We start from the raw sequence: 10,925 nt of genomic DNA, 5'->3' as shown, positions 1-10,925 counted from the left end.
TAGAAGGAGGATCATGTCATCCGTTGTCATGGTTGTTGTAGGAACTCTCAATGGCAGCATGTCTATTAGAAATCAAACAGAGATTGACTTGTGGAGCCACATGCGTTCTGAGATATCGAAGAAAGAAATCCCATCCACCAGCCATTTCACCTTCAACCAGAGCAAAAGCAATGGGAAATACATTATTGTTGCCGTCTTGTGCAACCGTCATAAGCAAAGTACCCTTGTATTTGCCGTATAACCAAGTGCCATCAATTTGAATAATAGGTTTGCAGAATGCGAAACCTTTGATGCATGGGTCAAACGCCTAAAAGAGACGGTGAAAGATTTTATTACCTGTAACACAGGTTCCGTCTGGCATCATTGCTGTCAATGTCTCCATAATTGTCACAGTTCCTGGGACATATGTTTTTAGTGCCTATAAAAATCATGGCAATTCTTTGTATGAATCCTCCCAATTGCCGAATACCTGTTCAACAGCCTTTGTCCTTGCAATCCAGGCTTTCTTGTAAGATGGAGTATAATTATATGTTGTTATGATATGGGATATAATTATACCCACCTTCACGGATGGGTCTTTATTAACCAACGGCAGAATATCCTAACATATCAATGCAGCGTTTAATTTACGGTGATCTTGTTCAACGTTAGTTGCAATGCAACTGTGAGGTGGGTCTATTGAAGTTATCTCCCAAGAGTCGTTTTTCTTTTTGTAAGACGCAGCAAACCGAAATTTATAAAGGATGTTACGACATTCGACGACATACCTTCTCGAATCAGTGCGTTTCACTATAAAATCAGTAGAGTTGTTCATGTGGAATTTTTTGATAGCTCGCACACATTCTTCTTTGGTACGAAACATGTCTCCCACCTTTAATTCGCCTTCTGATCGTAGGTATGTGTTATAGTAAACACTGTTGGATGTTTCATAGTCATGCAGATCCATGTTTGTCATATGTTGAGGCGGATTGTAGATATGACTATGAGGTATTGGCGGTGGTTGATCATTATCTTCAATGTCGTTATTTAGCATGTGATCAACCTATATCTCAGTCTCCTCTTCTTCTTCATCAACGACGTTCACTTCTGCTTCTGCTTCTGGGTTGACGTCATCTGACCATTGTGGATCAAATTCACCAGATTCATCCTGACTGGTTATTTGAGACTGTTGAGATGGTATACATGGTTGAAGAGTAATATACAACTCAACACAATTGCAGCTTGAAATGTTCATGACTAACAAACATGTATTCAACATCTTCATTATCCTGTACCTTAAGCGGAAAAAACATGCATTGACTGTTCTAAAAAAAATATTGGATTTTGATATGTGATCTTTGACACAATACCCGACCTATACAGGATTGTATTCTTTTTTCAAATGCAAGAAGGTTGCATTTCTCTTGATCGTAAGTCGAATGGTATCGGTGTTTCGGAAACAAAAATTGTATAACTCAGATTCGTATGTTTCATCATTGTAGTGAACGTTGACACTATATTTTAGTGAAGATGATATTGTGCAGATGAAAACTATTTTCTTGATGCAGATGAATATGGGTTGAGTCTTGGATGTTGATAGTAAGACACTTAAATAGGTGAGTGATTTGTCTCACATGCAAGCTAGTTCGAAGTGATGTGTCGCACATGCAAGCTAGTTCGAAATGATGTGTCAACCATGCAAACTACTCAGGAGTGACATTGTTGGTGTAAGCCCTAGAGGCCAATACTTTTGGTACTTGTATCGAATTATTTATTAATAATAAAAAAGGTTTTTTCTTTATTATGTTTGTTTAATAAAGTCCCTAGAATAGCTAGTCCGTTTAATGTATCAAGTGTGACTTGATCATGAGATCACATTAAACATAAGGACATTATTCTTAAAGTATCTGTAGTCGAGCTTTATTGTGAAGTGGGATAACATTAAAGCATAAAGACTATTATGTATATAGATTGATGATCGCATCTCATGGATCATGGATAAGGAGTTATCAAGTCTTAAACATAGGTATGAATACTAAGAGTAATATTTATACTGGATTGACCCGCTATGAGAATACTATATAGAAAGTTATGCAAAGTGTCATAAGTTATTCTCATGGTGATAATGATGTATACCACCCTTCGACCTAAAACCACTATGGACCCTAGATGTAGAGTCAAGTGTTTTATTGCTGATCAAACGTTGTCCGTAACTGGATAACCATAAAGACAGTTGATGGGTACTCCACGAAGCATGCTAAGGGACATGAGTGACCTAGATGGAATTTGCCCATCCTGCACAACAGGATAAATGTCTATGTGCCCAATATTGAATTGGACAAGGATGACACGGTCTATGCCTTGTGTTCAATATAGACATAAGGGCAAAAGAGTAATTATACACATAAGTATTATCACAGAAGGATTTGTCATATCACATGACATTTTCGTGTCTTGGATAGCAGTGATGTGTTGCTAGATACCGCTCACTGTTTATTATGTTAAATGTGTGATTTAATATAATTGTCAATGTCGCGAAAACCTACAGGGTCACACACAAAGGACGGATTGATGAGAGATAGAGTAACTAAGGAACACCGTAAGGTACGGTGCACTTAAGTGAATTGTAGAACATCGTAAGGTACAATGTACTTAAGTAGAATACGAAATATGGTAAGGTACCATGCGCTTAAGTGATTTTGGGCATATTATAAGATATGGGCCACATACACTTAAGTGGGATTTTTAGCTTGAAGCCCACACAAGTGGTTCTATAAATAGAACCCTTGTGCAAAAGCATTTTTAGCGGTTGCATTTTCGTTTTTCTCTTTCTCTCTCTCTCTCTCTCTCTCTCTCTCACTCAAAGCCTTCATTCATAGCAGCTAGCACTGAGATTGAAGGAATCCGTTCGTGTGGACTGAGTAGAGGCGTTGTCGTCGTTCAACGTTCGTGATCGCTCCGTAGATCTGCATCAAAGGTTTCAATTGTCACAAGAGGTAAATATTCTATCACTGATCATGCCCATTCGTAAGGATCACTAAAGGAGAAAATTTTAATTTCCGCTGCGTTTTGGATTGCCAATTGTCCTTCAGACATGTCTAGCATGCAAGAGATAGGACAACCACGTGTCACACATGCAAACACACACTCCAAATGAATTGGCGCCTTCTTACATTCCTTGCACATGGGCACCAATCCATTTGGCGACACCTTGTCTTGCATGGATGCAGACTTCGAAACCAAGCAATCAGACCTAGGTGTGTCATGCATGTCCCTATGGAGGCGTCAATTTGAATGGCGACACCATGTACAAAATGCACATGGGCGCCAATTCATTTGGCTACCACATGCAAACACAATTTTCCATGCTCCAATTCATTTGCCTATAAATTCATCCACATCATCATCACGTCTTCCACACCATCACTCACTACTTTTTCTACAATTTCATCTGCAGCAACTTCTTGTAGTTTCATCTGCACCAACCGCTTTCATCCTGACAAAATGTATATCCTCACAATGGGTGAATCGCACAGAGGAATGGTTGCAAACATAGCAACTTATGTAAGCGTTTTATTATTTTGTTATTTGTTTTAATAGAGCCCATTTTAATAACATATCAACTTAGTAAAGTTTTTTGTTCTTTCTTTTATAGGATGTTTCAAGGTTCCGGACTCGGGTCCACGAATATGTCCACATGGACCCGATGATTCAACCTTATTTTGAACTCGCCGATTTTGGACATATAAGCAAAATTTTGTCTTGGTCGGTAGATAACAAATTCATTCTTGCTTTATGCGAAAGATGGCGTCCCGAGACACAGACATTTTGGTTCCCAACCGGTGAATGTACCGTGACGTTAGAAGACATCTACATGCTTTTGGCACTGCTCATTGAAGGTAAGGATGTAAATGGTAAAACCAACTATGCAAATTCAATTTGCATGGACCTCTTGGAGACTGATTTGTTAGATGATAACTCAAGAGGTCAAGTTATACTCCTTTCACGCCTTAAGTCATACTATAACAATTTATACTTAGATGAGCATTATATCGAAGATGCTCGAATAATAAAAATTAGGTGTTACATTATGCTTTTAACTGGTTCTTTTTTATTTCCCGAAGGTAGTGGTTCTAGTATGCATATTATGTATTTACCTTTACTTAGACATGTAGATAGAATAAGAAGTTACAGTTGGGATTTGCTTGTCTGGCCTATCTCTATAGCTCTTTATGTAAAAACTCACACAAAGACATATCTACCTTTTCTGGATGTGTTGTTTTGCTCCAAGCATGGGGTTGGTCAAGACTATCGTCCCTAGCACCCATCAACAACAACCCTTTCACATTCCCGTATGCACAAAAGTAAGTTGTTTAAATTGTTATATATTTACTTACTTCTTTAAAGATTATTATCTCTAACTAATATTTTTACATTTTTGGTGCAGATGGTGTGCACGTGGTATAAGTTATAACAGATGTCCTAGACAATGTATTACTCAGTATCACAATCTGTTGGATCACCTTCGACCGACAGACGTAAGGATAATAACCTCATTATTTCGTTATAATTTGTTAACTTCTTCTACCAAGATTATAATTCAAGTTACTTTCACATTTCAGTTCATTTGGCGTCCATACCTAAATTTGGATCATGACCATGAGGTCAACGTTGAAGACGCGGCCGTATGGACGACATGCACACCGATAATACGATTCACAATGGTGGAGATGCACAATAGTGATCGCGTGAAGTTGCAGTTCGGTATGCCCCAAAACATCCCAGATCCCCCAGCAAGCCTAGGAGAATGGCATATGCGCAAAGTTAACGACCAATGGAACTTCAATCCATGGCAAAGCTTTGCAAGATCGGAGTGTCACAAATGGAAGCACCGCCATAACCATGTCTTAACTGACACAATCATGCCAAATGAAGAAAAACCAAGTCGTACTTATATGGCTTGGTACATATCGGTTGGTTTTCATTTCATCACCGAGGATATGTACCTGTACGATCCAAGCCAACAAACTTACACACCAGACACCTCAACATCTAACCCCCAACAACATTGTCAGACCGGATACACACAACCCCCTGTCCGTCAAACTTTCCGTTCCACCAGCACACAAACATACAACCAAAACATGTCATACACCCAACCCCAATACCAAGAGCTTACCCTATACCACCACCAACAAATTGATCATCAACTTGAGACCCAACATCGCTTCTCACCCAACATATCACCCTCCCAAAGCCGCCTTATCCAAAACACCCAACAATCATTCAACACCAACCGCCCCTCCTCCTACCATAGCCAAGAAGCCCAAACCTCACAAAACCAAAACCTCCAACAACCCAATCTCTACCAAACACCCTAACAATCATTCCAACCTTTCCTCGACGCATCATTCACACTCATGTCTCCCTTCAACCGTCCCGGTCGCCCACCAATGAGTCAAACACAACCTAACTACTCTGGCATGGGTCATGAACTCAGCTACGGCGGTACACCCTCGATGCATACTGAAGACTATGTCGATTTGTCTGACTATCTCAACAAGCCATCTTCAGTACTTGGTAGTGACGCTCCTGGCCCCTCAAATGCTCAAACACGAGTGGTGAATCATCAACATGGGTTAGGGCAACGGGTTAGGGTAGCTATGGGATGTGGTACCGGAGGTCGGTTAGGTGATCTTGGTCATCACCATTAGGCTTTTTTGTGTAAACAGAAAATTTTATTAATATCAATTGGTCCTATTTCAAAATTATGTATCATGTAGACCATTTAACAAAAAAAATTGCATTTTACACTAAGGTGTCAATCCAATTGGCGCCTCCTCTCAAGTGTTACACATGGGCGCCAATTGGATTGGCTGCACCATGTCCCTAGCCAATCCAATTGGCGCCTCCGTTCAATTTTTAGGAGGATTAGCCAATTGGATTGGCGCCTCCTTCTAAAAGTGGGGTACTTTAGGATTTTTTTTAAACCAGGGTTATTTTGGGAATTTTCTTGAAAAATAGGGTTATTTTCGTAAAAAAATATATTTATGTTCTAGTATAAAGATATTTATGTTCTAGTATATAGTATAAGAGGTTAAAGGTAGTGCACTGACAGTGTAAAATAGTTTTACACTGTCATCCAATGAGAATTTATCAATCGGTCATATCATATAACTAACTTACAAATATCAGGGTGACTTGGCAGAATATATGGTGGTGATTGGCTGACAGTGTAAACAATGTGTGCAAGAAAAAAAATAAGAAATTACTTAGTGTTTAGAGAAATTTATGTATCTTGACGAGGAAGGGAGTAAGGATGAAGCAGTAGTGAAGGACTAAAGTCATGTATGAAGGTGAGAAAAATATACATAAGGAGAGTAGTTGAATTGTGTATGAGAAAATTTATTTCTTTTTTTTCAATCTGTTCAGAACTTGAGATGTCAAGTTCAGATTCTGATCCAAGTAAGAGTTTGAATCAGATCAGAGTCTAACTTCAGAGTTTTGTTGCACGGTGGAATATAAATGCAGATGTAAATAAAGCGACACACAATATATCTTGGCTCATCTCAAACTGAGAGTAGTTTAGTCCCCTTGCAACATAAAAGATTTCATTATAATCAATCAAATTACAATTTGCTCAACCAAACTATAAATAGAATTTTGCTCAAACCCTCAAATAAAAGACTTCTTACATATACTCCATGTTCACTTGTGCACTTCACAAATTCCTTCTCCCTTGAAAGACATCTATCTTCTTGTTCCAAGCTCTTGGAGCTTGTTTAAGTCCGTACAGGGCTTTATGCAGCCTGTACGCCTTTCTTTCTTCGCCATGTTTCACAAATTCAGTTGGTTGTGCAACATAAACTTCTTCTAAGGGGCCATAAAAGAATGCACATTTCACATCCATCTGACGCATCTGTCAGTTGCTCATGTTTTCTATACCAATAAACAACTTGATTGTTTCGATCCTAGCAACAGGTGTAAAAACTTCATCGAAGTCGATTCATTCTTTCTGAAGAAATCCTTTCCCCACAAGTCTCTCCTTGTGTCGAGTCACTTCTCCTTTTGGATTCAAATTCACATTGTATACCCACTTCACATTGATTGCCTTCTTGTTTTTGGGTAATTCGACAAGTGACCAAGTGTTGTTGACTTCGACTGGCTTCAGCTCTTCGTTCATTGCTTTCATCCACTTCGAATCTTTCAATGCCTCAGTTGCATTAATAGGTTTGACATCTGTGTAGAAAGCATAATGTATTATCTCACCTTCTTCATTGACCGCATCATATGATGTAATCACACATTCTTGCAACCTTGCAGGCATGTGTCTTGTTCTTTGAGGTCTACTTGGGCCTGATTCACCTCTAACTTCTTCCTGTCGAACTTCTCTTTCGACTTCACTAGCTAGTTCATCACAAAAGAGTATCATTGAATCTTTCTTTACATTTCAGTATAATCCCACCCCTTAAGCTCATCTATGATCGTGTCCCTGCTGATCACCACTTGCTTATTCACTGGGTCGAACAACTTGTATCCTCCAGTCGAATGATATCCTATCAGGATCATCTGACTCGACTTGTCATAAAGTTTTATTCTCAACTGATCTGGCATATGTCTATGTGTTATAGATCCAAACACCCTCAAATGATCTCAAGCTAGGCTTGACACCAGATCAACATTCTTCTGGCGTGATTCCTTCTATCTTCTTCTTTGGACATCTGTTCAGGATATATGTCGTAGTCGACATAGCTTTTCCCCATAATTATTCGGGTAGATGCTTGTCTTTTGACATACTTCTAACCATATTCATAATGGTTATATTCGTCCTTTCTGTGACTCCTTTCTGCTATGGAGTGTAGAGTGACACCACCTTATGCATAATTCCTTCTTTCACACATAATGCATCGAAATATTTTGACACATATTCTCCACCACCATCAGTCCTCAAAATCTTGATCTTTCGACCGTTTTGCCTTTCGACCATAGATTTAAACTTGGCAAATACCTCGATCACTTCACTTTTCTTCTTGATCAGGTAAGACCACGGTTTTCGACTAAAATCATCTATGAATGTAACAAAGTATTTGTTACCTCCAATAGAATCCACTTGGAGATGGCCACATACATCAGAGTATATGACTTCAAGAATTGCCTTCGATCTGCTTCTTGCATCCTCACTGAAGTTGTTCTTATGCTGCTTCGCCTGCACGCATTCTTCACACACTTCGTTTCGAATGTCAATTTCTTGTAATCCTAAAACCATATTTTTTTGCTCTTCAAATCTCTGATGTCTTTGAAATTGAGATGGCCAAGTCTATAATGTCATATCCATTCATCTCTGCTAGTTGTTGTTACAAGGCACTTATGCTCCATCACATTTAGTTCAAGCTTGAAGGTTCTATTCTTAGCCATTGGAGCCTTCAAGATCAATCTTCCATTTGAGTCGAGAACTCTCATCATCTTGTCTTCGATCGATACCTTATAGTTCTTTTCGACTAACTGCCTTATGATGAGCAAATTGCTCTTCATGCCTAGTATGTACAACACATTTGAAATTACCGACCTCTTGCCATCTTTCCTCATGATTAGAACATCACCAACACCTTCAGCTGCTAGAGTGTTGTCATTTGCAAATTTCACCATGTTCTTCATTGAGGGCTTTATGTTGATAAACCAATCTTTCCTTCCAGACATGTGTGATGAGCATCCTGAGTCCAAGTACCATTGGTCCTTGAATCTCTCTTCATCTTTTGTTGTAACCATCAGCTTCTTCATGTTTCGCCAGCTTTGCATAAGTTTCTTAATTCTTCTGCTTTTCTAGACAATCACTAGAATAATAACCATACCTTTGAAAATTGTAACACTAAATGTGACTCTTGTCTAGATTTTGACCACTATCTCTTCCTCTACCTGCAACACCACCTCTTTGGTTGCCTTGGTTCCGGGGTTTTCTCTGATTCGGCCAATTTCCTTCTTGCTGATTTCGACCAGTCGAATTATTGTAACCTCCTCTGCCTTTGTTGCCATTCCAACTTTCGTTGCCTTTTCTTTCTTTTGTTGATTGAGCCTGCAAAGCCATGTCACTCTTCGACTTTCCTGCAGCTCTTTCAGTCATTCTTTGTTCATGAGATCCAAGCGTCCCTTAAAGCTCTTCCTTTGTCAGTTTTGACAAATCTTTTGACTCTTCTATGGCCACTGCCACGTGGTCGAACTTTGGAGCCAACGACCTCAAGATCTTTCTAACAACAGATCTTGATGTCAACACTTCTCCACATACCTTGATTTGATTCACCAGTTTCGTAACCTTGGTGAAGAAATCAGTTATACTTTCATTGTCTTCCATCTAAAGTAATTCATACGTTCTTTTGTGAGTTTGTAACTTCACCTCTTTCACCTTCTTCGTGCCTCCAAACGATTTCTCCATAATTTCCCATGCTTCTTTCGCTGACTATGCATCACTAACCTTTTCAAAGTTATTTGTATTAACACATTGATGGATTATAAAGAGAGCTTTATAATCTTTCTTCTTCAATTCTTTATGTGCAGCCTTTTCTTGATCTGTGGCGTTTTCTGCAAGCATTGTTACTCCTTCCTTCACATGATCCCAAAGATCTTGATAACAGAACACAACCTTTATTTGCTTGCACCAATTCTCATAACTGTTGTTCTTGAGAATCGGAAGATTTGCTGGAAAATGCCTGTTTGGATGATTCATTGCCATGGTGATTTTCTTCCCACGAATCGCTTAAACCTGAGCTCTTGATACCAAATGTTGGAAATCCACCTCAATCTATGGAGAATTTCAATCAATCTTGATGAACAATATTGTTATTACCCATGCAATAGCAATGAAAAGAGAATAACAATGGAGAAAGAAAGAGTGTAAAGAATGATGAAGGAGAAGAAGAATTAAAATTCTGCAGAGTTTCTCTCTGCCCACAAACTGTGAAAAACTTCTTATTCACTTTGCAGCTGCAAAATATTGTGAATACAATATTATGAATATTCTATTCACTTCATTATAAAAATAAGGGTTACTCCCTCTATTTATAGATTTAGTTTAACTTGGACCTCAAGTCAAAGTCCAAAACTATAAAAGCCCAAAATAGCTAACACTACTAAAATAGGCCTAAGTCGAAATTCTGTGTGAAGCAACATGCTTCGACACTTCGACACACTAACACAACTCAACACACTAGGTGGTTCCACATAAGGAATTACAATTCAACAAATCTAACATCAGAGTTTGAGGTTTGTAAGCTCCCCCTAAGTTAGACAGTCCATTAAGGTGAGGCTTGTAAGCTCCCCATAAGTCTGATAGTTCATTAAGACGAGGCATGTGAGCTTTTTTTAACTCCTTATTTATTTTAATTTAATCTTGTAATTATAATCAACAAATTCTAACATTAGAGTCTGAGGTTTGTAAGCTATCACTGAGCTTGACAGGCCTTAGGTTGAGGTTTGTAAGCTCTTCCTTTAGTCTAATAGTTCATTAAAGTAAGGTTTGTAAGCTTTCCTTAAGTTTTGTCTTTGTTAATTAAATTATTCATTTAAGCCCAGTAAAATAAATTACTCAAAAGTATAAATAACTTAAAGCTTATTCAAAAATATAAATAACTTAAAGTTTATAACTCATAAGTTGTTTTGGCAAAAACTATTTTGTTTAAGTTCTTATGCTTCAATCTCTTCTTAAATACTCCATGCATTTCCCCCCCTTGTTATTATCAAATAGATTTTAAAAGAAAGAGAAAAATAATAAAACTGAGAAAAATAAAAAGAAATTTAAAACAGTTTAAATGGATAGAATTTTGAAAGAGTTTAAAACACTGAAATATTTGAAAAAATTTAAAGGATTAAAAACATTTTTCTAAAGAAAAAGACAATTTAAAGCTTTTTCAAGAATCTGAAAGAAATTCTTTACTTCTTATGATGAATCACCACTG

This window comes from Lathyrus oleraceus, chromosome 5 (genome assembly GCF_024323335.1).
Source record: "Lathyrus oleraceus cultivar Zhongwan6 chromosome 5, CAAS_Psat_ZW6_1.0, whole genome shotgun sequence".
NCBI lineage: Eukaryota > Viridiplantae > Streptophyta > Magnoliopsida > Fabales > Fabaceae > Lathyrus > Lathyrus oleraceus.
The sequence above is the reverse complement of the archived record's forward strand: the minus strand, read 5'-3'. Positions refer to the sequence as shown.